The 27,955-nt window shown below is 43.3% G+C and overlaps 1 long non-coding RNA gene across 1 annotated transcript; it reads left to right on the top strand.

Moving 5' to 3' along the window:
- Window positions 1-385: 385 nt before the first annotated feature.
- Window positions 386-24,058, top strand: LOC135097450 (uncharacterized). The gene is made up of 2 exons (XR_010265720.1): window positions 386-722; window positions 23,066-24,058. It is a non-coding gene; the product is annotated as an uncharacterized LOC135097450 (long non-coding RNA).
- The last annotated feature ends 3,897 nt before the right edge of the window (window positions 24,059-27,955 follow it).

Below are 27,955 nucleotides of genomic sequence, written 5' to 3'. Positions count from 1 at the left end.
TGGTGAATCTGGCAACGTAATGCTAAAGTTGAGGACTCGGGTCAGGATGGATTGCCGTTTGAAACCAAGCTAAAATTCAAATTCGCCTTTCTTGAACCTGCAATGCTGATAAATGTTCTCTGTATAAGGTGTAATCTCATACTTACCTCGTGAACACTACAGGAGTACAATTTCGTGGTGAATCTGTCAATGTGACGTTTGAGGTATGGATTCAAGTCAGCGTAGATGTTTGAAACCGAGCTGAGATAAACCTTTCGTAGACCTTTCATGCTCTCATATACGTCCTTTGTATACCGTGTAATATTCAGCAATTGAGTGGCATATCCCGGCATACCAGATACCGGCATACCAGATACCGGAAAGAAAGGTATGAGAAAGACTCGAAGCAGTGAACCTCGAGAACGAACCGAGTCCCAGATTGGCCAGGCGGAGGTCCCACGCTGGCGTCACCACTCGAGGGACGAGGCGCCGCGCGGTCACGTGGATATCTGAATTGCGCGTTAATCACCTCAGTAATTGAACACCGGTGTCATTAGTTTGTGTAGTGGTCGTTAATTGTACTTTGCAGTAGTGCAGGCAAAGGAAGCGTTAGACTCTCTAGCTTCCATGGAGCTGACTTTGCCGTGGGTACTGAGCGCTGGCAGCAGGGAGTGTGGTGCTGGAGGCCTGGTGTTCCCTGTCTGATTTACTCCGTGGCGACGCCGGACAGCAGTAGGAGCGAGGTACAGTTGTTGATTCATGTTTGTTGTCTTTGGTGTGCAGTCACCATGTTTTGTTTGTTTATTTCATAACACGTGTTCACATGATAACTGAGGGTAAGTAGACTTTGTGACGTCACTGATACTAGTCCCCTCCCCCCAACCCCCACAGCCTGCCGCTCCCCACGGCAGCTTATATCCCCGCTACTGTGTTTTCCGTGATGCTGTACATATGAATATCGTGCAGTGGTGTCACGGATAGTTTGAAGCTGTTATTTGCAATTGTATTTAGTGGCAATGATTGTTGGTCGTTACCATTGTTCAATAGTTTAGTCGCGTGTATCATTGTACTTGTAAGGGAGGAGGGCATGGGAGGAAAGGGTTGAGGGGACAGCGTGATGCAGTGACAGTCATGCTTCACTTCCTATATTCTTGTACTGATATGAGAGAGAGAGAGAGAGAGAGAGAGAGAGAGAGAGAGAGAGAGAGAGAGAGAGAGAGAGAGAGAGTAGGTCAGGCAAGAAGTAAGGGCATTGTATCAAGGGAAGGTGCAGAGGTCAAGAAAAGGTCAGGAGGTGAGGGAAGGGAGGAGGGAGGTCATTGGAGCAGGTCACCGAAATTCATGTCTGCCTTGGTGAATGTCAGAGAGAGAGAGAGAGAGAGAGAGTGCGTGAGTGGCTGCCATTGTGGTGTGAACGACGTGACAGTCATCATAATGGCCGTGGTGGTCGTTATCAGCATAATCACCATCACCATTACCACTGCTGTAACAACCACCACCACCATTGTAACCTTCAATTCCACCATCACCAACCCTACCACCATTAATGTAACCAACACACCCCCATCACAACCACCACCACCACCACCACTAACAAGGTAACCAAAACAATCACCACCACAGTAACCAGCCAGCAACGATGGTTTTAGTTGTCAGATTTTTCGGGTAGAATGAATAGGGAACATTACTTGGGGAAATTCCAGAACAGTGATGATAAGCCAACTGATTTCTCTAAATGCTACTTATTGAGATGTTAATGCAGAATCTATAGGAAAATTAAGACCAGATAAATTCAAGGACAAGGATGAAAACTCCACTGGTCTAGTGACAATTGTGTTCATGTGCTCTAGAACGTGTCATGTATTCTACAGGGACTGTTGTTTTGTCGCATCGTTCTTATTCTCTTCAACACGCCATGAGCAGAATAAATAATAAATAGATATATAATGAGGATAACGAATGACACCTCGGCTAGACAAGGACGCCACACTGCGCTGTATATTCTAATGATGTGCTCAGGTGTATAATTCTATTCGTGTCAGAGCTTCCTTAGCGATATCAGTGTTGGTTGTTGATATTCTTTATAGTATGTTGCTGCTGTTAGACGTTTGTCAGTGTTAGTGCCACGAACAAGACTCGCTAACGCAAGACGCCTCAGCAACAGGGTGGCAATGAACAATTCGTCCTCAGCAGCATGAAGTCGTATAAGATTTATCAGAGTGATACTTTCCTGGGTGGCTGCAGTGACCCGGGCGTTGTGACGGAGGCGGTAATGGACCATATTCTGACACCCTTCACCACACCTTTCGTAATTACAAAAAGTTTCAGAATGTAAAGGATTTTTAAGAGTGTTTTTATGCTTCTAGAGACAGAGTAACATTTTCTACATTATTAACAGGAGAAACACTCTTGAATACTGTTAATCATCTGTGGCCTTTGAAAATAGTCATGGTGGGAAAGCAGAGAGTTTCTGAACATAGGCCAGCATTTCCTCCATATCAGCCTCGCCTCCTCAGCCAGACTAGACCTTCCGTTATTGGGTGTACCCGTACTGGCGTGTGCCGCGCTTTCGCTTCACGCATTTCACGCTTCATTCGCTGCCTTCATCTTGCTTGCAATAGACGCTGTACTCAGCATCTGCCCTGAGACTCTACTACTTTACGATGCTTCGCTGTGTGTGGTTTTGCAGTGTTAGCATCCCCGGGTTTTGCTGATCTCGAGGCACGTGGCGGGTCTTGGAATTTAACGCCTGTTAGATAATGTGGAGTGATAAGTGAATGAGTGATGAGCGAATGAACAGACTCGGTAATAAGGTTGTTAATGGCGGGTATGTAGCTACATTTTCGCCTGCTGAAATCAAGATATAGAGATATTGTAATATCACGAGTCATAGCATATTTTTTCATAATTTCATAGCTATGAAATGGAGTTTTTACCTTTGAAATGCTCGTATGCTTGAAAAGCCACATAGACTCGTATGCTTGAAAAGACACAAAGGTTACACTCGAACACACGTCCTGGGAACCGTCCCAAGATTTCCTTGTGTTATCAGCTCTGTAATGTGGCCGAGCCCAGCTGTGCGTCCCCTCCTCGTGCCGTTAACATTGAATTTGATCAGATCAGTCACGGAGGTAATCAGATCAGTTAGTATTGGTGCTGCTGTGTGGGCATCAGTTCTGGAGCGCGGAGGTAAAGAAACAAAAGAACAAAGGCAGCGCAGTTCGGGTGGTCTGCACCGAGCCTCGCACTGTGTATTTTTCCTGGTGAATGTGTAAGGGAAGGGATTGTATTTGAAAGGTTCGTCTCCAGCAGACTGACCATTCAAAAGAAAATTTCGTCATCATGCTTATCATTTTGAACGCTGAACCCTCAATTTTTTGTATCACAGGAAAGCGTACGCGTATGTAAAGTTAGACGCTCAGATCCCATCACCTTGTCAAAAGTTACGAATTAATGTTGTATAATCCTTGAACTATTCCGTCATTAGCTATTGATTGCTATGAAATACTCCAGAGATTATGAATGGAAGTAAGTGTGACCGTTCCCAGGTATATATGGCTTATCTGAAATTACAAGAGTATACACACACACACACACACACACACACACACACACACACACACGCACACACACACCTCTTTCCATCATGTAAACATTCCCTCTTATCTTCGTACCCTACACACCTCATCATCTTTCCTCGTCTCCCCTCTCCCTCCCCTCCCTCTCCCTATCTCTCCCAGCCTCACATCACCCTCATCACCCCATCCCTGCTTCTGTATCACCGCGCACCATCTCTCCCTCTCTCCCTCAGATCGCTTCCCTGTTCTTCCTCCACTTTTCCTCCCCTCTCTTTCCTTTCTGCTTGAGATGCTTTTCTTTTTCCCCGCATCCCCCTTCGCAATATTTCCCCGCCTCTTCCTCAGGCGCCCTTCCCGAACCACTTTTCCTCCTCACCCTTTCCTTCTATCGCCTCCCTTATTCATCTCTCCTTCTCTCTCCTCTTTATTCTCTCTTTTCCCTTTCTCTCTCTCTCTCTCTCTCTCTCTCTCTCTCTCTCTCTCTCTCTCTCTCTCTCTCTCTCTCTCTCTCTCTCTCTCTCTCTCTCTCTCCTTCTCAGGCACCCTTCCCACCCACGTTTTTCTCTCCATCCCTTCCTTCCATCTTCTATATTTATTCTTCCTCTCTACTGTTTCTCTCTCTCTCTCTCTCTCTCTCTCTCTCTCTCTCTCTCTCTCTCTCTACCGCTGCGCCACGTCGATCCTCTGAACTGAAAAACTGCTCTTTCTCTCCAGCTTTATATTTTTCACTTTTTTCTCCCTCCCCCACGCAAGTTATTTCTCTCGTAGGTTTATTAGAGTAATTTCCTCCTCTTCCCGGTGATTTGGCGAGATGCTTGATGGAATACACTACCCCAGTATTGCAAAACATGAAGATTCTGTCCGTCTATTTCTGTATGTCTGAGTTTGTCTCTCTCTAATTCCGAAAATCTGTCGTGTTTATCTGCTTTTTTTTGTCTCGTCTGTCTCTCTCTCAAAAATATGCATCATGGCTTTCTATGGCTCTGTGTGTGTGTGTGTGTGTGTGTGTGTGTGTGTGTGTGTGTGTGTTTTCTCTGCTGCGGAGAAAGTTATATTTTTTCTTTTTTAGTTTCATGGTTCCTCGCTCGCCTCCCTCGCTCGTCTGTTCTTGTTCTCTATGGCCTGTGTGTGTGTGTGTGTGTGTGTGTGTGTGTGTGTAGCGTTCTCTATGGCCTGTGTGTGTGTGTGTGTGTGTGTGTGTGTAGCGTATGTACTTAATTTTATTGGCATAGTAAAAAGTGCTCTCTCTCTCTCTCTCTCTCTCTCTCTCTCTCTCTCTCTCTCTCTCTCTCTCTCTCTCTCCTGGTCAGGCGATACAAAGCGAACCTTAAAAAAACAGTAATGGCGCTACAAAAGAAAGAAAATACAGGTAGATTTAGAGAGAGAGAGAGAGAGAGAGAGAGAGAGAGAGAGAGAGAGAGAGAGAGAGAGAGAGAGAGAGGGAGCGCTTTGATACTTCACTTTGAAGGCGTGTGTCTGTGTGACTGTATTTACTGTCTGTCTGTCTTTTTTTTTGTGTACGGTGTGTTTGTCTGCTGCTCTCTCCCTCTCTCTCTCTCTCTCTCTCTCTCTCTCTCTCTCTCTCTCGCTCGCTCGCTCGCTCTCTCGCTCTCTCTCTCGCTCTTTCATCCACAGAAGGTAGATTTTGAGGATAAAACCGCGACCATTCAACACTTAAACTTTTCGAGGTTTTTTTTTTAATGGCAGTTGAAATGCTGTTCTGCATCTTCTCGTGTTCTTGACCAGTTTCCACATTTAAAAGTAACTAAATAGGCAAACAATTAATGAAACGAACGCATGAATAAGTAGATAAGTAAACAAATGAGTAAATAGTTAATTACGAAATCAAAATAAATGAAAAAAAATATTGAATACTCGGGCAGATAAGCAAAGTACTTGAAGGGTCAATAACCAAGTAAGATACTCGAGAATGACGTGTCTGTCCACAGCACGGCAGCTTTATACAAGTAAAGAATATAGCGAGGCGGCGGGCGGTACTTGACCCCCCTACTGTAACTTCCCTCTGAGGTTCACAGGCCACAAAGGAAGCAGGCCCAGGACTCCCCGCGGCCGACTCTCCCTCACTGCTCGCCGCTCGGGGCACAAAACTTTTAGAAACTGTCGCCGTAGATCAATAGGGAGGCTTAGGCACCACCTCACCCCGCTGATCTGCACGGCTTGGTGGGAGGAACTCTTTTTGTGCCTGGTGTTGTTGATATTGCTGTCGTGGTGGCGGTGTTGCGTTGAGGCAGCGGGTTTCCTGTTGTACAATTCAAGCCACATTAAGGCAATACTTTGTCTCTTAAGCAGGGAAGAATGAATTTTCTAGGCTTCTTGAGCAAGTTACAAGTATCCCATATTAATTATAGCATAGATTGATAATAACAATAAAATATAGAAGCAGTGAAGTAACAATAAAATACAGGAGTGAAGTCCCAGTATTGGAGGAGTAAATGTATTGTTAGCGGAGACAGTACTCATGTGTTCTGTGGTTGAAATATCATTCAGAGGAGAACAAATAGCGGGACAGGTAGTGCGGAAGCTGGCCATTACTCTTCCCAGGATGGCCTCGGTCACCGGCCTTCCCATGACCGCGCCGCGTGTCGTCCTAACGCTGAGCAGCACTTGGGTCACCACGTCTCCCAGAGGCAACACTCTTTTCTTTCAATAAACTCATCGGTCAGTGTGTAGACGTCTCTTGTCAATCGTCATGTCAGTATTTGTCACACCTTGAGGAACTTTTGCCTTGATCTGAATCTCTTGTCAGTCCCGAGGTTGTCCCCTGCCAGTCTTTTGTCAACCTTTCGTCAGTTTTATTGTAGCGTCTCACTCTCTTCTGTCCGTCCGCCAGTCTTTTCATCGGCACCTTTTTTTTTTTTTTTCGCCAGCCTGGTGTCAGCTTCTGATTGACGCCTTGGTGACCTTTCCATACTTATTTCAACAAACATCTTCCATCCCCAATACTCCTGCGTGTTGGGTGGCTGTGCGGTGCGTTGCTCAGCTGGCAGGAGAAAGGTTAAGAGTTCAATCATGGGCACGTATACTGAAATGGTTCGCTTTCTCCTAAGGTTTCTTTAATGAGCATGTAAATGATTAGTGGTGTTCTCATGTGAGCCTTTTCCTCCTCCTCTTCTTCCTCCTCCTCTACGTCATCCTACTCTTATTTTTTCTTTCTATCTTTTCTTCTTCCTTCTCTTTTTTTTTTTCCTTCTCTTTTTTTTTTTCCTTCCCCTTAACATTCTTATTATAGCTTTCCCTCACAGTCAAATAAAACACTGCACCTATGGGAGACAAGTATTTTGGGTGGCGTGGTACATTTATCATGAACTGGAGGCAGACACCTGTATATTTAGCCTGGCGCTGTTACTGCTATCTTCCCATCACTCTCCCCCATACGTGACTCCCTGTCTTGTTATGGTAAGTGGTACTGGGGCATAATTTTTCACCTTCCTTCCCGACTTGAGCCTCGAGACGTTATCAGTCAGCGGCGACCTTAAGAAAAATTATTTATCTTCTCGCTGACCTCTCGATCTTGTCATTCTTACCTTCGTCCTTGTTGTTGTTTGTTTTTATTGATATTTGTTGTTGTTGTTGTTGTTGTTGTTGTTGTTTGCTGTCGTCGTCTTCCTCCTTATAATCATCATAATGTTTTCCTTTCCTCCTCCTCCTCCTCCTCCTCCTCCTCCTCCTCTGCTTCATCATCATCATCATCATCGTCTTCGTGTTCCCTCTTTCCCTCATTGCCCTTTTCGTCATCCTTTAAAGTCATCCCCCAGTCTGTTCTTCTCTTCTCTCATCTTCATCGTCCCTTTCGCCTCGCCCTCTTCCTCCATGACCTAGTTTTCTCTTTCTTTCTTATCCTCATACCTCATCCCCTCTTCCTTTTTTTTCCCCCCATCACGTGCTGACTCCACCCTTCTCCCCCTCACTCCCCCATTCCTCCCACTCACTCGTCCCATTCCTCCTCTCCCCGCCCTCACGTCCGTCCCTCTCCACGCCTTCCCTGGCCGCTAATGACCAACTCCTGAAGCACCTGACAGGGACACGACGCGCCGTCAGGACACACAAGTGCTCGCCGCCTCGCTGCTGCCTCGCTAAAAATCACCGTCACGTTTGCTTACCTCAGGAGACAAAAGAGAGAGAAAATAAGAGAGAGGGAAGAGAGAAAAAGCGGGAATTAAAAAAAATAGAACGTAAGAGAAGAAAAGGAAAAGAAATTAAGGGAAGAAATTAAATGAAATTAAATTAAAGTGAAAATGTCACGGTCTTTCAAAATTAAAAAATATTGTTCTTTTTTAGATACATTTATTTTTCATTTTTATTTATTTATTTATTTATTTTTTTTTTTTTGTGTGTGTGGAATTATGTTGATGAAAAAATAATACGTACCCCGTGCCTAGTTTTAATTAGTGTAAACAGCAGCATATATATTTATTTGCGTACATTATTACTCTCTGACTTCTTGGAGCGCGGAATGAGTGCTTTTACAGATGCATGTCACTGTGTAGCTCATACACACACACACACACACACACACACACACACACACACACACACACACACACACATATTGGAGCTCCACCAGAATCGCTGGATGAAATTCTTATATTTTCTGACTATTTTTTCAGAGTTCATAAATGTAAAGTGTCCATCACTGACTAATGAGGAGATGCAAGGAAGGAATGGCGTTGTCTCCTACTCTCCGCCTCTCTGCCAACCACAACAGCGATTCTCAGCGACAAACCACAGCAGTTGCTTTTCTGTTGTTGTTCTTTTTATGTTTTACTGTTAAGGGATACAATATTTTTTATTTTTTTCCTGGTTCTTGTTACCGATCTTCGATAACAGCGATTCTCAGAAGGAGGAGGAGGAGGAAGCTATGTGATTGATTTACTTGTATATATTTTTTAAGTCACAGAAATATTTATAGTATTGTAACCTCTTAAACTGAAAGATCAGCAGCACCGTAAAAATTATTTGCACAGACGTAGTAAAGAAGGTGGAAGTTATTTGAACGATTTATTTATATATTTTTCTTTAAGTTACAGACCTATTTGCAGTATTGTAAGCTCTCAAATTGTCTAACAGTTGAAAGGTTAACAAGGCACAACTGTAGCTAAGTGGAGGCACGCTGGAAAACTGAATATTCTGGTCGAGGGACAGAGATAAGTCAGTTAGGAACAGGAGAACACGTATTCCAAACTAGTATTTAAATTTCCTAGCGTCCTCCATCCTTGTCCTTCTCAACCACCTCGTTTTCATCTTTTGTTAGTCTCTCCGTCCTCCTCCTCCGTCCTCCTCCTCCTCCTCCTCCTCCTCCTCTAATGTGCTGAATTAGATCATTCAAAGATACAAATCTTTCTCTACGTTAAGGAGCAATGATTACATGCAGTGCGCCAGTGTAGGGAAGCAAAGGCCTGTAATGTGCGGCTGTGGGGATCTGGGTAGCTCTGTTTTGCCGTGCTCTGCTCACACCAAAAAACTGTGAGTTCGTTCTTGCATCATAGCAATTTCTCTTATAATCAGTCATCGTTATCATTATATCTTTGTTGTGACTTATTCCATCTATATACGGTTTCCATGATGTGCATCTAAAGAATATCTATTGATGCTGTTCTGATATTAATTAAGGAATGAGTTAAAACTTTAAGATTTAATCAAACTTCGTTACAACTTTTAAACTAGTTTTTATGCTGCTATGCATTGAAATGAGACGGGTCTCAGTAGTACATTATTTAAAATTGAATTGTAAAAGATTTTCAGATAGAATGTTAATTCTGCAACAATAATAAGGCAAGACAGACGCCGGAATGTATCACTTTGCGTCAGGGACAACACAGGATAGAGCTAACCCCGGCGTGAGGATGTAAAGACGACATAAAGTACTACGCCGCGACTATCACTAAAGTGCGCCGCCAAGTTTTCCTCGATAGGTATGGTGTTAGATTTGTGGCTTTTAGTGAGTCTACATTAAACTTACTGTATGGTTGGTGCGCCATTCAGAGTGTGCCACTAAGCATCAAAGTATTAGAACCTCTGGTATACTCGTAGATAGACGACGAAGGAAGATCAAGAAATCAATGGTAAGCATTGATCCCTCACAGACCACGTGGAAGACATGAACAAAAACATTAGCAGCAGTTTTCTCGACGCTTGCTTTTACTGCATAATATTTTCTTGCAATACAATCTAGTGTGGTGAGATCCTGCAGGGAGACACAGACACAGTGCCGCAAATTGCCACAGCTCTCCCCCAACTCACTAAATGACTGCCCATCAACCTGCGTGAGGCTGAATGAACACCTCGGGCTTGGCGCTGTCCTGCCGCCACGACCTGCCGATGCCCGACTGACAACACTGAATGCCTGGAATGGAGGGATGAGATAGTAGTAGTGTTATAAAGGCCATCAGTTATATAATGTAAGGAATGTTACAGAAGCAGTGTTATTTAGACTTTTTTTCGTCCTAGTCGTCTTTCCTCGCTTAATATTCTCTCTCTCTCTCTCTCTCTCTCTCTCTCTCTCTCTCTCTCTCTCTCTCTCTCTCTCTCTCTCTCTCTCCAGATCAACTTGACGGGCAGGATCCTCTCGTTCCCATTCCCATTCCCAATCTCACATCCTCCTCCTCCTCCTCCTCCTCCTCCTCCCCCTTTCGTTCATTTATTCCAGTTCCACTCCCCTTCTCTTCCGCCTCTTGGTACTTCACATCAGCATCCGTTGATAGATATGTTCCTCCTCCTCCTCCTCTTCCTTCTCCTCCTCCTCCTCCTCCTCCTCCTCCAATTTCTCTTTCCTCGGTACCTCTTCCTCCCCTTTTTTTTTTCATCTTACCATTATCTCCCTCTTCTTCCTCCCCTCGTCCACCTCCTTCTTCTCCTTCTCTTTCTCTTCCTCCCTCCTTCCTTTCTCCTTTTATATTATCCCTGTCTTTTCTTTCCCTCTTCCTCCTCCTCCTCCTATTTTTGCAGTTCTTTACCTTCTCCTCCCTCCCCTTCCTTCCTTTTTCTCCTACCATCTTCTATCTACTTCCTTGCTCCACTTCTCGCTTTCTCCTCCCCACCTCAAGCTCCCTCCTTTCCTCGCCTTCTCTTCCCGACACATGCAATTGGTTTCCGTCAGACGAAGGATCCCTATGATTGGTAGTGGTTGGCTGGGTGGAGGAGGTCCCCAGGCGTCACGTATCTAGTCCTATACACACAATACTTAGGGGTGTCCGTGGGGCCTCCTTCCCTTCACTCGTATATTATGTGCTTCATGAGGCGGTTCTTTATGTCTCCGCCTGGACACATCATCGCGTTTGGTGTCTGTAGGAGTGAATTTAACGCCACGTGGGTGTGAGGGGTGTGGGTGTGTTGTGTGTGGTTATCACTGGGAATGATGTGTCGTTCATTGGGAGTAAGTTTGTATTCAGTGTTACGTTTGTGTGTTTTGTTGTTGGCGTGTGGAGTTGATGCGGTGCTGCGTGGGATTGAGGTGCTTGTTAGTATTGTTCGGTTACCTTTTTTTTTTTTTTTTACGTAAGAGTGGTTCTGGCCGAGGGCAACAAAAATGTGAAAGGCATGAACTGACCCTAAAGAGGACAGTTCAAAGGAGAATCCAAAATTATGAGAGGTGTCTAGAAATCTTCTACTACTACTACTACTACTACTACTACTACTACTACTACTACTACTGCTACTACTACCACAGCTTCAAATGAAATTTCAGACGGAGTGTACAGTGTAGCTACATGGTATATAATGTATAGTATATATGAACTGTATTGACAAACCCGCACATTAATATGATGACTGGTGGTGTCGGCAGGCAGGACGGGGCGGAGGCTATCCCTGAATGACGAGATACCAGCCGGCCACATGTCCTAACGAATATTGTTCAGCGGACTTCAATTTGTTCTGCCTCGTGTTTCGTGGGCCGGAATGCAATGTTTGTACTAAACAAGGCTGTGGGTCGGACGGTTGGCCTCTGCTGGCCACACTGACCCGCGGGTTGGACGCTGCTGACCCTTGGTTCAGTCACATTTTGAATGGTGAAGCAGCTTACGTGTTCTGCCACTGGCTTACCGCTGCAGTGTTTGTTGTTTTTACGTGTTTTTTTTTTCAGTATTTCTTGCTATTGCAGTATTTCTATTTAGAGTTCAAATTTGTTCTGTATATTCAATCCTTACCTCGTGACTTCTGAAATATTGAATCACCTTATACATTTCTGTCACACGCTTAATAATTTATGCTCTGTGTTGTGAAAGGACAGCAAAAACATATCTATCAACAATTCAGACCACATAACAGCATCATAACTTAAAGAACAAAATGTGGAATACGTGACAAAGACAGTACAGTCAAGTAAGAGTTGCTAGAGAGACAGACATGCACATTGCTAGGCTGACTCGTGATGGCACACAGCACCGCCCGTATCTCTAGTTCCCCTCAAGCTAACGGTCCCTCGTAGACAGCCAGGCGAGGAGTCACGCAGGTTTAGTAAAAAGAAGAGAATTTGTGCAATGTACTGACGGTAACTTCCCTTATGGACAGGCGAGGAGTCACGCAAGTTAGTTAAAAAGTAAAAAAAAAATATGCAATGTACAGACGGTAACTCGTACAGGAAGGTGAATGATACAATAGTCATGCCTTGGCCCTAGATCAAGAGTACAATAGGTTCTTCCTCTTCATTGTAGACCAACACGAAGGTAACCACAACACAAACACGGACATCTACAGTGGTTCCCATAGATTTAGTAAGGACATATTCACCTGTAATGACATCTTCTAATTAAACCTTCGCTCCGGCACTCAGTTAACCCTCAGTTGTATTTACAGGGACAATACACACACAGGTTCTCAGTATACCGTCCCTTCTTTCTCATCAGCCCTCATTCCTCTGCACAGGCTCTTAGTTAAGCCTTATCCTCTTCTATTTAGGTAGACAATACACATCTACCTCTCCTCTTTCTCATCAACCCTCGCTTTCCCCGACGCCTTATTTGTTTGTCCCGTGGTCTCTTATGTTCAGCGGCGCAGTCTTAGGAGGAAAATCACTGTCGCGCGGGAGGGAGTATTGCAGTGACTAGTGGAAGATATGGCTTGGCGGTGACTCGTGGCTGAAATGGTAAGTGCGGGTTAAGGCAACACGCCACCCCGCCATCCCCTTACTGACCCTGAGGCGTCTAGTAAAATCCGCCCATTTGTTCAACGGCAGCAACGTTTTGTCGCGTCAAGGAGAAAGGAACACGGGGAGGCGGCAACAGTGGGATGCAGTACAAATGGGGGACGGAAATATGAAAACAACATTTGTTTGCCACGGTAAAACAAAGCAAACACGTTAGCGCCATCAGCACAAAGCACGCTCTCTGGCGCTGACGGAGCCAACATACAGCCCGGCTTGGAATCACGGACATTAAGCGTATTGTAGCGTACCTGAGCCGCAGGGAGCCGAAAGGTACGCACAAGTAATGCGTTTATGCCAAAAGTAGCGTAATGGTGTCGAGGAGAGTAGCGAGGGAGGCGTGACCCTTACACCGCGAGGAGGAGAGAAGAGGGTAACACTGAATGATATAAATAAATTCAGATGGGGAGCGTGAAACAGTAGAAGCATCTTGGGAAAGTGTTTTGTGTAAAGCTGACGGGGGGACGAGAGAGTGAGAAGGTTCCTGCAGACGAAGGGTGGGTGAGTGTGAGTGTGTGTGTGTGTGTGTGTGTGTGTGTGTGTGAGTGGGCGGAGGGACAGAGAAAAGCTAGGGAGTGAATGTAGGAGGGGAGAGAGAGAGAGAGAGAGTAGGGCTAATAGAGGTTGTCGAGGCGTGTGCGTGGGGAGGGAACCGTAGGAGTGCGGGGGCGAAGAGTCAAGAGGGAGAATACGGGAAGGGGAGAGAAAGTGGATGGGTATGCGTGGGAGAGGACGACGGGAGAGAGGAGAAGAGTAAGTTTTTAGGGACAAGTGTGAATGGGGAGGGTATATTTGGGGAGAAGGCTGGGTGAGAGGCAAAGTGATGGGGGAAAGAGATGTGGATAACAAAAAGGTGTGAATGGGAAGGGGGGAAGAATAGTTATATGGAGGGAGAATGTTTGGGGAGAGAGGGAAAGCACTGGGCGAGGGAAACACAGGGAGAGGGAAGAGTTACACAGCAGGGTGTTGGGAGGAGCGTGTGTGGGCAGAGAAAACTCATGCTCGTCATATTTTTGTGTGTTTGCTTTAACCTCGGTGGTGGAGGTGGTGGTGGTGGTGGTGGCGGCGGCGGCGGTAGTGGTGATGGTGGTGGTAGTTGTTGTTGTTGTTGTTGTTCTTGTCGGTAGTGGTGGTGTTTTTGGTTTTGTTGTTGTTTTGTTATTCTTCTTGCTTTCCTTGTTTTCTTCTTGTTTCTCTTCTTTTCTTCTTGTTTTTCGTTGCTGCTGATGTTGTTGTTTTTGTTGTTGTGGTTGTTGTTGTTTCTCAAAATACTCTTGGCATGCCACATACTTAGGTACATATTTCTTCTTTTCTAAGACTATACAGTAGTTTTAATGTTTATTGATATTCGGTTCAACTATTTGATCATAATAGATTAACATTTCAACTCTACATACTAAGTTAACATTAACCCTAATACCAGGTACCGCAATATTTTCTTGATTTCCAGAATTCTTCACTTTTTTTTTTTGTCACCCCTCCATTACTCTCGAAAAAAGAAGTTAAATTACTCCAAAACAGTAATTTACCGCCAGCTTTGGAACACTAAAGACAACCAAGCGGCGGCCTGAGTGGTGAGGTGCGGGAATGCGTTACGTGAATTACATTAAGACGCCACTGTGAAATAATAAAGCACGCTGGGCTGTGATGTACGTGGCGGAGGTAAAAAAGAAGAGGAGGAGGAGGAGGAGGAGGAGGAGGAGGAGAGAAAGTCCATTATATTTTTGTCCACTTTGTTTTGTGTTTTCTTTCCAGTGCTTATTTTCCTCATTTGTTTGTTTGTTTTTGTTTGGTTGGTCGGCTGTTGTTGTTGTTGTCTGTTGTCGTTATTCTTGCTGTTGTTGTTGTTGTTGTTGTTGTTATTCTTGTTCTTGTTGTTTTGGTGGTGGTGGTGGTGGTGGTGTTGAGTGTGTGTGCTACAATTACTGTTATTGTTATTGTTGGTGTTGCTGTTCTTGTCTTCTTTTTTTTTCTCTGTTCTTTTGTTTTCCTTTTCTTCCCGGTGATAATAACAATAACAAGTTAGAGAGAGAGAGAGAGAGAGAGAGAGAGAGAGAGAGAGAGAGAGAGAGAGAGAGAGAGAGAGAGAGAGAGAGAGAGAGAGAGAGTATCTGTCAGGCTGGAGTGTTAACAAACCCTCTCGAGGCAGACAGTCACGTGTGCTGTCCTTTGCTGTGTGACGCAAGGTTGCCGGGGGGAAGTGAACACTACGAAATATCTCGAAATTAATCTTGTTGGCACATACAATTGCAACACAGGTCACAACAACACATGACCAGACCAATACTTCGTCGTCTGGGTTGTGAAAGACTTATGACTCTCCTGAGAACTTTTCAAAGATCAGAGAAATTATTTATTGGCCGGGTTCTCACTTGAGATTTTCCTTTTGATGGTGCAGTGTCCTTGTTAGACTACCACTAGAATCGTGATAACACCCTTGAAATCTCAGGAACTTCCACAAAACGTTGCAAAATGCCATCTTAACTTCGTACTGAATCCTGAGAAAGTAGATATGACGGTAGTTTAAAAGTTGAGCATATAAAAAACAAATTTGACAGTAGAAAAAAAATAAGCTACCAGGTTCAAGGTTCGTAAGTGTCGCGTATTCTTAAGAGAGAGAGATTGCGAATTGTGGTTATGCTTCTGTGTGTCGGCGAAGTAGGGCAGTCTGTCTGACCAGATATAATATGTGCTTTAGGTTGACGTTAAATCATGAACATGCCAGCCGTTCACTCTTATTATTTTATAGTTGATACAAAATGTGAAGAAGAGAATATTTCATAGAACAGGAGATTAACTTCTCTGATGGGAAAAAAAAAGTTCAGTGGCAGCGAGGCATTGTGTGAAGCAATATTTTACATACACTCTTTTAAGAATGAAAGAATAACAATATATATATATATATATATATATATATATATATATATATATATATATATATATATATATATATATATATATATATATATATATATATATATATATATATATATATATATATATATATATATATATATAAAGAATGAATAAATAAAGCTGATGGAAGGGAAGCTGGCGCAGGTCACCGTCCGGTCAGCCCCGCCTCGCCGCGCTGCAGGCGAGGCCGCTGAGGGACAAAGGTATTGCAAGTTTAGAGTGGAGTTGAACGACTGCTGCAGCGAGCACCAGGGAAACTTGCCTCGCTATTCCTGCCTGTGGACGACTCGGGGCGGCGGAGACCGCTGCTGGTGAGAGCTGGGCAGAGCTGTATACTTCTACGCTGTGAAGCCACGGAGGCAAAACCGGCTCCGTATTCACCGTGAAGCGAGGACAGTGAGCGAGGTTGCTGAGTTCAGTACATTAAACAGCATTTGTTTGTCCTGCAAGATTCTTTCCTCTCGTCTGCAGATTAAACTATGTTTGACTCTCTCTCTCTCTCTCTCTCTCTCTCTCTCTCTCTCTCTCTCTCTCTCTCTCTCTCTCTCTCTCTCTCTCGCTCTCGCTCTGTGTATGTGCGTGTGTGTGTGTTCACTGTTTTACGGTAGTAACAGATGATGTTACCTTCGATGCATTCATTATTCACAACCATCCCAGCTGAGGCAGAGGTTAAATTACAGATGTGAATGCTTCCTGTCTATTACACTGGTGGCTGAGAGGATCACCTACCTTCATTAAGAGGCTCACAGCGTGCCAGTCAAGCCCACAGATGTAAGAGTATTAGTTGGTTCTAGTGTGTCTATTACCTGCACACAATCACAAGGATAATTGATGCCAAGAAAACGCGGAAATACCCACTCAAAACTATCAGTCATTTCCCGTCAAAAAAGAGTATCGGCAATGACATTAACTTTCAGACTCGCTGGGTTTGAGATTTTGCTGCTGCACGATTTCTTACCCAAACCAAATGCGAAGGTCTGACCACTTCACCTTTATGGCAGACCAGAGGGGCTTTTTCTTGCTGAACCACGTTTTTACATCGCTTTTTCCTTCCACTGCACTACACGTTACCTTGTGTCCGGGTCAGGTACAGTTGCGCTAAGTAACAGACATATTCAAAGGCTTTCAGGAATGAATATTAGTCATGTACTTTCACCTGTCATACATCCTGTTCTTAGTCACTGAGGACCTCTCAATATGGAGCAGTTCATTGGTCTATATATCAATTTCTATTACTGGATATTGTAACGATCACCATTTAGGGCAATCGTACATAACTATATGCTACCTATTATTTCTGCCAGTAATTTCCGCCAACAAAAAGAAAGTCGTGAATGTCTCGTGTTTCTGATCACGTTTCTATCACAGCTCTCTTTTATTTGCTATCATTGTTCCTAGAAAACGGAGAGGAGTGACGCATTACAGGGGAGAATTGCAGTGGGATCTCTTCTTTAAACCTTCCATCTTTTTTCCGTCAGGCTTCGGGGAAAGTGCTCAGTCTTTGTAGTGTTGCTGTGGCTGAGAAGTTTCACGTCTTTATTGGTAATTGCTGTAAGACTACTCGTCTGCCTCTTCCTTTTCTCCTGTTTATGGTCCATACTCTGAAACGCCTTGCTCTCTCGCCACGACTATTTTCAAAAGCCACAAAGATCATTAAGCGGATTATCAAGAGTATTTCTCCTGTTGATAGTGTACAAATCTCAATAATCTGTCGTTAGAACCATTAAAATATTCTTAAGAAACTCTGCAATTTTAACTAGAGCCTTTTGAATGTAGTGGGGGAGCGGCGCAGGTGTTTCAGAATATGATCCTATCTATGGCTGCTTTCACGGTGAGCGGAAGATGAGGAAGACCCAGGAAAGGTGGAAAGACTCAGTATAAAACACATGAGACAAAAGAATAAGGGAAAGAATGAAACAAAATAGAAACACCCGGAAAAGGCTCATTAAAAACAGCGAAGAATAGTATAGTGGTGCAGTAGTGAGAATTCTGAAGATAGATTTACCTAGCACCGTGTTTCCGCTAAGTAAAATGAACAGGGCACAGTAACAGAGAAGAAAAAAAAAATTGTTTAGTTTGAACTGGAAAGAAAAATTCAAGTCAAGACTGAATTACAACACTATTGGTTTCCGAAGTACATTTCCTTTCCCAATAGTGTTAAATCTGAATAAAGTAGCCTGGGAGTATTAAAAAGTAGAGTTGAGGTGCAATTTCAAGGTAGATTTCAACATCTCGCTATTGTGTAACGGAGAGAGTTATCTTTTACTTCAGAACCAATAGAGTGAATGTGTGCAATTCTAAAGGCGACCCTGCGTGGAGCGTGGGGCGAGGGAGCGCCATCAGGAACAGCCTCACCTTGTTGATTCTACGTGCGGGGGGAGAGATTGCCCCTTTGTGTCCTCATGAAAAGACTGTGGGAATAAATGTATAGACGAGGGGACGAGGGAGCCAGCGTCCACTTGATACCAACTTAACCACCACCACCACCACCACCACCACCACTATTTCTGCCACCACCTCGACTATCGCCTCCAACTCCTCCACCACCACAGCTATCACCGCCACTTATGAAAAGACTGTGGGTATAAATACATTGGTAGACGAGGGGACGAGCGAGCCAGCGTGCAATTCATACCTACTTAACTTTTACCACCATCACCACTATATCTGCCGCTGTGTGTGTGTGTGTGTGTGTGTGTGTCGCGATAATTCCAATATAACAAAGTGGAATTAATAAGAGGGATTATACAACGTTTTTGTATCAGAGGAAATCAAATGTGCTGCAAAACTGTGGTGGGACAAAAAAACATAATCATATAATAATAATAATAATAATAATAATAATAATAATAATAATAATAATAATAATGATAATAGTAATATTGAAAATAATAATAATGACAACAGTAACAGTAATGCGATAATATGATTACTCTATTATACTGTAATGTGATAATGATAATAGTAATATGAAAATTGCTGACAATTTATATATTCCTTCGTGTCAATCCTTGATTATTAACCTCAAAGAATTAAGAAAAGTTTGCCTGTTTGTCTATTAATTGATTTTCTTTTTTCTGTCTCTGTGTGTGCACGCGCGAGCACACACACACACACACACACACACACACACACACACACACACACACACACACACATACTATTGATCCACTCCTCCACTACTTTTTTTACCTTCACCTCGTCCATCCGTCCCTTCATCCCTTTGTTTTCAGGCAATAAATAAGTAAGAAAAAACGACCACAACGGTGCAGGTGGTCAGCGGCCGCCGGCGACCTGCCCTTGTTTTTATATTTATCTTTCATACATCCTGAGGCACCGATACTTGTAGGCTTTGTTGGTGGGTCGATTGGGGACTTAATTCTTGAAGGTTTGGGTGGTCAGCTCGTGCCGCGGTGACGCAGGTGAGGGGTTGACGTTATCAGGTATAAGCTGGAGTGTCCCTCTGTACTCCACGCAGTAGTACTAAAGCGTGTATTCTGAAACACTATGCTCTCTCGCCATGACTATTTTCAAAGGCCACACAGATGATTAGCCGGGTTCCCAAGAGTGTTTCTTCTGTTAATAATGTAGGAATCTTGTTAATCTGTCACTAGAACCAAAAAAACACCCTTAATCCGTCCGAGTACAAGTACGAGCCTTTGAATTTAAAGTAGTAGAGAAGCAGCGCAGAGGTGTTTCAGGATACGGCCCTAACTTATTTTTTTACCCTGAGCAATTTATTAAATTATAAAAAATCATGGAAACACCCTTGAAAACCATAATAACCTCCACCAGAGCTTTAAATCTTGTCGAAATAAGACGTGGTAACATTCAATAACCCTTACTTGAGTTTCCCAGTTCGGTACGCTGACCACTTGGCGCTGCCCTCCCGTTTGAACAAATCCGGCTTCCACCGATTAGAGGCGGCCACTTGAGATACGCGGAGGCCACTTTTGTATTAATGATTTGGAAAAGAACTGGAGAGCATCGAGGGGATTAGGTTAGACACGGTAAGTCGAGGAACTGAAGGACGCTAGATTTAGTACGGGACCGATTTACCATTATTCTTATTTATTCATTCTTGGTAGTGACTGATAATATGCATTATTATATTGATAATACTACAAGGGTTACGGTTAGACGCGGTAAGGCGAGGAACTAACGCACGCGAGATTAAGTACGAGGCCGATCTGTCATTAGTAGTTACTCGTAAGATGCTCTATTCGCATAATAGCGTTGTTATGTAAGATGGACACAGGGGAGAGCAGGGTTCTTGGTATGGTGGTGTATTTGCGTTAAGTGAGTCAGGGCTGTGATTTTTCAATGTAATTTTAGATTTGCTTTCGGACTGTCCTCTTTAGGGACTGACACCTTTTTCACCATTTTTTGTTGCCCTTGGCTAGAGCCGCTTATACACACACACACACACACACACACACACACACACACACACACACACACACACACACAGAAAAAAAAAAGTATCCAGATACTCTTAATGGCTGATGCAACGATGGTGGTGGTGGTGATGGTAGTGGTGGTGATGATATTGGTGGTGGTTGTGGTGATGGTAGTGGTGTTGATGGTGGTGGCAGTAGTGGCTGTGATGATGATGGTTATAGTGGTGATGGTGGTGGTGGTGAAGCTCCCTGGAATGTAAGAATGAGGCTGCAACATTTTCCTGAAATATTTTTGTATTTAAAGGGACACAGTTTGCTGGTGCTGGAGGCGTTCCCAGGGTGACGAGGTGCGTGGGATGGGGGAGGTGGTGAGGTACAGAGGAAGGGGAGGGGAGGACGGGAGGCAGGTGGGAGGGGAAGGGAGGGGAATTTGATGGGGAGGCGTAACGTTGTGTGAGATAGAGAAGGATAAACCTAGGGAGAGAGGCAAGATGATGGGGAGAGGAGGAGGGAGATGATAGGGAAGAAGGAGAGACGGAGAGAGAAGTGGTAGAGGGAACAGAAGTGAGAGGGAAAGAGGAAGAAAAAGAAGGGAAGATAAGGGGGAAGGAAAGATGAAGAGAGATGGTAAAGTAAACGGAAAAGAAGGGAAAAGAAGAAGGAAAGGGAAAGGAAGAAAATGAGGAGAGATGGAAGATAGGATGTTTGGATAGAGAAGAGATGAGGTAAGAGTAGATAAGAGAACAAGCATTGGAAAGGAAGGCGAGAAGGAAGAAAGGATGCGAGGTCGGAGGAGAGAACGATGCATGCATTGGGAATGGGTTACATAGGAAGAAAGGAAGAGGCAAAGGATAGGAAGGATAAGATGTTGGGATGAGAAAGGATTATTGACTGATAGACTGATATAAATGTGCAACAAAAGGAAGAAAAAAAAGGAGAGAGGAAGAAAGGAGAAAAGGATGATAAGCGAAAGAGTAGTAAGGGAGATAAAGAAAAAAGGGATAAAAAATATTATTAATTGAATATTATTGATTGAATGATTTCATGGCTCAGAAAAAAGGAAGGAAAAAAAGGAAGGAGCAAGGAAGAAAGGAACGAGGGATAAGGATGATTAGCGAGAAAGTGCTGGGAGGAATGTGAAGATAAGGGAAGGGAATGAAAAGGCAACATGGAGATTATCAAAAGGAATGCTGCACCCAACTCTTTATAGAACTCCCATTATGAAACAGTTAATTATTCCAAACACTAATTTCTATTCAGACATGGAGTTCAGTGGACTTTGTGGCATCACTACCTGGGGCAGCTGCACAAAGGCGGGTGAATTATAAGAACTCCATTCATCAAGGGAAGCTATTGAAAGACTCACATGATACTCCAGAATATCAAGTTATTTCAGATTACAGAATTTTCAGGAATATTACCATAGAAATTGCAGTGTTTATGACTAATTCACTGTAGTTCATTCGTCCATGATTTCCAATCACTCTGGAGTAGATATTAAGTGTTCATTTTGGATTCCAGTTTTTAGAAAATGTAGTATTGCCATTTCATTAGTCTATTTATTAATTCGTAACCAACCTGCAGGCATGAAGTGCACTGGAGTGAATATTGAAAGTTTGTCTTGGATTACAGTCTTTTAGGAATATAGTACGTAGATGCGGTAGGTAGAATATAGTAGGTAGATAGAGAGACAGACAGAGAGACAGATAGATAGCTAGATACATAGATAAATAGATAAGTATATAAATGGAGAGAGAGAGAGAGAGAGAGAGAGAGAGAGAGAGAGAGAGAGAGAGAGAGAGAGAGAGAGAGAGAGAGAGAGAGAGAGAGAGAGAGAGAGAGAGAGAGAGAGAGAGAGAGAGAGAGAATTATCCATCACAGTTTATATGCAAATCATTAAAGATATATCATATCAACATTTACAACATATACAACATGAACTGAAAAGAAAGCACAGTGGAGTTTGTCATAACTACTTTAGGGAACTCTAGTAATATTGCAGTTGTTCAGGCATCTGTACTTAATATTGCCTTGCCAAGTGTATATACTTAATATTGCCTCGCTAACTGCATATACTCAATATTGGCTGGCCAACTGTATGTACTGAATATTGCCATGCCAATTTATTAGTTAACAATAAAGTACTCTGCAGTGAGGTCCGCACGTCCTGGCTGGCTGTGGCCGTATCGCGCCGCACACTCACCCCGCAAAGCCGTGTTTTTTTATATTATTATTTTTGCCACAAGCCGATATTAATTCTAGTTCCATTATAATAACATGGAAATCGCAATTACCTTTTAGCCATTAATTTTCGCTGCTAAATTCTGTGAATTATAGCGTGACGTAATAGACAGTCAAGAGCGTCACTTCTTTAGCGTCACACTGCACTGCTATTTTTTTTTATAATTATTTGTTTTAATGCATAAGGGGCTCTGATCAAGGGCCATAAAAATGACTCTTAATACCATATTTTTTTCTTTCTGCCATAACTGAAGCCAAATTCTTTGTGTAAGAAGGCCCCTGACCAAGGAAAACAATAACTGGTGAAAAAAAAAAAACACACTTAAGGCGCCAGACTCAGAGGAAAGAGTTCAAAGGCAACTCCAAAATTATCTCGGGAAGTGTCTTGAAGTCTCCCTCTTGTTGGTCTTGTCCTTCTGTCGAAAACGTGGAGTGTATATTGTCCCCGCACGACCAAAGCTTTGAATTCTGAAGATTACTCTTTTTATAAGTTCCAAGTAAAAGAAACCTAAGAGGGCAGAAGCTCAGTCGTGTTCTCGTGGGTGACTTTGCCAGTGATGAAGAATCCTTGTTCAGTTAACACTCTCGAAAATCTCAATAACATCTAATAAAGCCAAAGGATGGTGCAGAATCCTTGTTAAATTAAGCCGTACAGTCATGAATACCCAAAATGACGTGCTTTATACGAAAACCTGTTGGAAATCGAAATAAAACACACTTAGAATACGGAATAAAGAATAATATCGTCAATTTATTATGTCTTCGTATCTCCAACTCCTTCTATTTTCCAGACCCGTGATGTTCCTCCAGCTTGCACAATACAAATGATCGAGATTGACATTTTTCTATCTGTTGAGCGGCAGACGGCGCGGACAGAAGGAATGACAGAAACTCCTCGCCTCTTCTCTCCTGCAGCACAGCCAGGAGGACACTGGGGAATAAATCCTTCACCACGCAGCTTTAATGTAAACCTTAAAAGGATGCGTCGTAATCTTTATCCTGGAATCCTATCTTCGTCGTCTTTGTCCTCCTTGCCTCAGCCCAGACCATCTAGTGTCTCTTGCTTCAGATGAGGCTGTGCAGTTTGTCACATAAATAAGTTTACTGCTGTTTGTTGTTCTTGTTTCGTGATTATTTTGTTTCTTGTCCTTGCTCATTCGTCTCCTTTTCCTTGTCCTCTTCTACCTTCTCCTCCTCCTCCTCGTGTGTGTGTGTGTGTGTGTGTGTTTATTTTGGTTGTGTTTCTTTGTGTTTCTCTCCTCCATCTCCTCCCACACACACACACACACACACACACACACACACACACACACACACACACCAGATATCGTAGGGGACTACAGAGGAAAGAAGGCTGAGGTGCAGAGGTGTGCAAGACTGTTTATGTGGAAATAAATGGCAAGGTAGTGGGCGTCCCTGCGCGGACACTGGGGCTGGCCACTCCAGGGAGGTTGGAGGATGCAGGAAAGTGTTTAGGGGTCGTACTTTCAAGACTCTTTTCTCATCAGGACAGTTTTCAAAGGAATTAGTTGGGTTTTCATGGATTTTTTTCTTGTATTTTGTCACTAATGTTAAATTATTGAGGAGCAAAAAAAGAAATTGTTTTTAGAACGAGAGGAAAGACGAGAGAAGGAACACAATAAAACATAAGAGAATAAATTCATATGTTTGTGTAATAAACTATACTATTTCATCTGAAGTAAGTGTGTGCTTCCTCAGTGATTGGTGCTTCACGTACGCCTCACGATGAGGAATAAAAAAGAATTCCAAATTAGATTAAAAAATCGCATGAAATTTAAAGCGTTTCTTATAAATATTGATATATTTAATTCTTCACAAAGCAAAGCTGCGAAAATAATTCCTATGATTTCATTGTAATTTGATTTTCATACACACAAAATAAAACAAATCTTTGAAATAGTGACGGGAAAAAATGAAAACAAAATCTTATTTGCATCGTGTGTGTGTTATGCATTTTCTTTTTTGTATCGTGTTTACACAAGTGGAAGCAGCGAAGGGCGGGGGAAGAAAGGGAAATGTCGCGACACAAAGCTTTTAGTTCCGGCCAATTTAGTCTTTGAGATGGCGTGTGGGAGTCTGGGGTGGAGGGAGCAGGGGAAGGTGTGTGTGTGTGTGTGTGTGTGTGTGTGTGTGTGTGTGTGTGTGTGTGGCACTAGAACATCAACAACGCTTCAACAAACATGGCAGAGAAAACACTGCACACACACACACACACACACACACACACACACACACACACACACACACACACACACACACACACACACACACACACTACAGATGTAACACGAACAAACGCCAAACATTACTCTCTGTATTATTTCCGTACGAGCGAAGCGAATTATGAAGATTAATTCATACTCGACATGCCTGAGAGCCGCGTATTGTTGCGAGGGCTTCATACAGCACACCATTTAGCAAAGTTGTAGCGCTACTAACTTTTCAAAACATTGTAATTTGCAAAAGGGAGTTTTTTATAGTTCGTTTGCATTTTTTCTTTTTTTCTTTTGTATGTATGTATGTATGGGTATTTGTTGAGTTTTTACCCGTGAACTTAAATATTACTGTGTTTTATTAGGGTATTTTTATGTCTCTGCTACTATTTCCTGTTCCTAGAGTGAAGAGGAACAAAGGGCACTAGAACATCAACAACGCTTCAACAAGCATGGCAGAGAAAACACTGCGCGCGCGCGCGCGCACACACACACACACACACACACACACACACACACACACACACACACACACACACACACACACACACACACACACACACACGTGAACATGAAATCGACAGGACGTGATGGGAGGGCAGACTAAAAATTGATAGGGAAAGTGATAAGAGGAAAAAAAATAATAATAATAAACTTACGTATAGATATGGTGAAAGGAAGTATGGACCCCCTAGGCCACCAAAGCGCGCGCAGTACCACTGTGTCACGGCAAAAAAGTCAGTGTATAGATTCTCACATACGTAGAGAGGTGACGTGGGCCTTTGCATCTCGCCCACCGGTGGAAAGAAATGAATGCCCAAAATTAAAGATATTTACCTAAAATATATTAAATGTGATAGACAGAGAGAGAGAGAGAGAGAGAGAGAGAGAGAGAGAGAGAGAGAGAGAGAGAGAGAAGGAATTTTTGTATGTGTATGTACAGAAGAGGACCGAATGAGTAGTAGTAATAGTAGTAATAGTAGCAGCAGCAGTAGTAGAATATCAGCAGCAGTATCATCATCATCATCATCATCATTAATAGCAGCAACAACAGCATCATCATCATCAATATCATCATCATCAGCAGCAGCAACAGCAGCCATATCATCATCAGCAGCAGTAGCATCATCACCATCAGCGGTAGTAGCAGCGGTAGCGGTAGTGAAGGGTTAATGGCGAAAGGGAGCTGGAGAGGGAAGGAGGAAGGCTTCATTACCTCTGATCATCCTCTAAATTTGTTTGGAATCGACTCCCCCAAGCACGCACGCGAAGGGCTGCAGGAGGAGCGCAGTCGTCTCCTCGTAGATGTAAAGATAAAAGGAGTGTTGGCGGCGATTACCTGACTGCCTTCTCCTTTGTCTCGCCGACGACCATCATCACGGAAGCATTTCTTGTCAGAGGGAAGGGTTTGGGGGAAGAAGAGTGGTGGGTCAGCGATTAATGGCTACCGCTACAGAGAGAGAGAGAGAGAGAGAGAGAGAGAGAGGGGAGGGGCGGGGAAAGGATTTGCAGCCATTTTTTGTATCTTCTGTTGTCTGTCGTTTAATCGTGACTGTTGTCTGTCGTTTAATCGTGACCTAATCAATGTTAGACTTTTCCCATCCACTCAATGCTCCCTTAACGTGTTCTAGAGGCTTTAGATGTGCACCCTATCAAACGCCTTATTAAAGCCTAGGAATATTACGTCATAATCATTCCCATTATCTACTGCCTCATGGAGTGTACTATAATAACTCGGGACTTATGCAAGAGTTTCTGTCAAAGCGAAGGATTTATACAAAAAAAAAAAGTAAATAGTGTTACAAAATGTTATGAACGACACAATCAGTGTTTTCTCTCCTCTTCTCATCATCAGCATCATCAGTAGCGATATTGATGGTAAGAAGATGCCTCATAAGCTTTACTGTAAAAAACTCGACAAATTTATAAGTTCCTATAAAAACAGAGTTAAGGATGACAGTGATTTCTTTCCTCGTCTCATCATCAGCATTCCCAGTATCGATATTGACGGCAAGATGATGATACGCGGATTGCCTGTCACTCAGCCGCAGAGAGCATCCCCTCACGTCACGCTCCCAAGTGCAGGATAACCCTCGTTGTCACCACGGCGCCGCCACAACACCACTGCGCCACAACTCACCTTCCTAATACACCTTTGATAGTTTCCGTCGCTCACCACCGACGGCCTCGTTACCCAGGCTACGTGAGGCGGTGTAAAATTCCCGGCAACGACTCTGGCAGCGCGGCTGGTGTTGCCTCGCGTGGAGTAGTGCCGCAGGCCTGAGATTACCTGTCCGATCAGCCGTGAGGGGTTGTGGTGCCCTCCTATACCTTCCTACATTCTAGCCCGCGCTCCGCCCCGCTCAGAGGTGCAGGGCATCACGGCGGCAATGAGCCGTGTTCGTCTTGGATTCCTCGTCTCTCTATGAAGAATGCTAAGCTACTCGTACTAGAATCTTTTCACTGCGTGTATAACTAAATAATTTTACACTTGCACGTGCTACCTTCCCCTACCTTCGCACACTGTTCTTCGTCTTCATCAGTAGTAGTAGTAGTAGTAGTAGATGAAGAAGAAAACAATTTGTCAGCAATTGTAGAATGTTGCGTTCATCATATTCAGGTTTACGGTTAAGCCATAGAAATCTTTTCACACTGAGTTTAACTAAATGCACATAGAAATGAACTCTTGTCGACAACTGTAATACGCTTCGTTGATCACATTTGAATATATGGATGATGAATTATTCCAAACTCTGCTACTACTTTCACCCCCAAGCGGGAAAAGTTTAGTACCAGCTCCAAGTTTGTACCAAGTCGATGCTTTTGTTGAAACCAGGGACGGTATTCTCTAGCACTGCGGCGTTTTACCTTAGGTTTTTAATAGTCTATAGTTGAAGTTTATGGTATTTTTATTCTTGATTTCGTAGATAAGTAAATGTATTCATGATTCTTGAACAGACTATAGTGAAGATACTTAGGGGTTTTCAAGGGTATTTTTGTTATTCTAGGGGTAGTTTAAAACGGTATTCATAAGCACTAAGTATTTCAATGAAGTTGCTACTACTTCTACTACTACTACTACTTCGACCACCACCACCACCACCACAGCCATTACTACCACTACTAATAATGATAACAGTGGTAACATCATCAATGATTTTTACAGGTGATAAAACGCAAACGAAGTAAATCTACACACACACACACACACACACACACACACACACACACACATCATAACTTCACGTGACACATAGAGACATCAACACCTAAAGTTTTAATCAACACGTCGGATGTTCATGTTCCATCAAAAAAAGTCAGTCAATCAGTCAGTTGTCAGTCCGTGGGTCAATAATAGATGCACCAACAAAAGTAGCGGAATAGGTTTTTGTATTGGATTGTCATTGTACAGAATTAGAGATGATTTTGCTTGGATTGTAATGCACT

This window comes from Scylla paramamosain, unplaced genomic scaffold (assembly GCF_035594125.1).
Source record: "Scylla paramamosain isolate STU-SP2022 unplaced genomic scaffold, ASM3559412v1 Contig20, whole genome shotgun sequence".
NCBI classification, from domain to species: Eukaryota; Metazoa; Arthropoda; class Malacostraca; order Decapoda; family Portunidae; genus Scylla; species Scylla paramamosain.
Note: the sequence above shows the minus strand (reverse complement) of the source record. Positions and strands in the feature narration are given on the sequence as shown.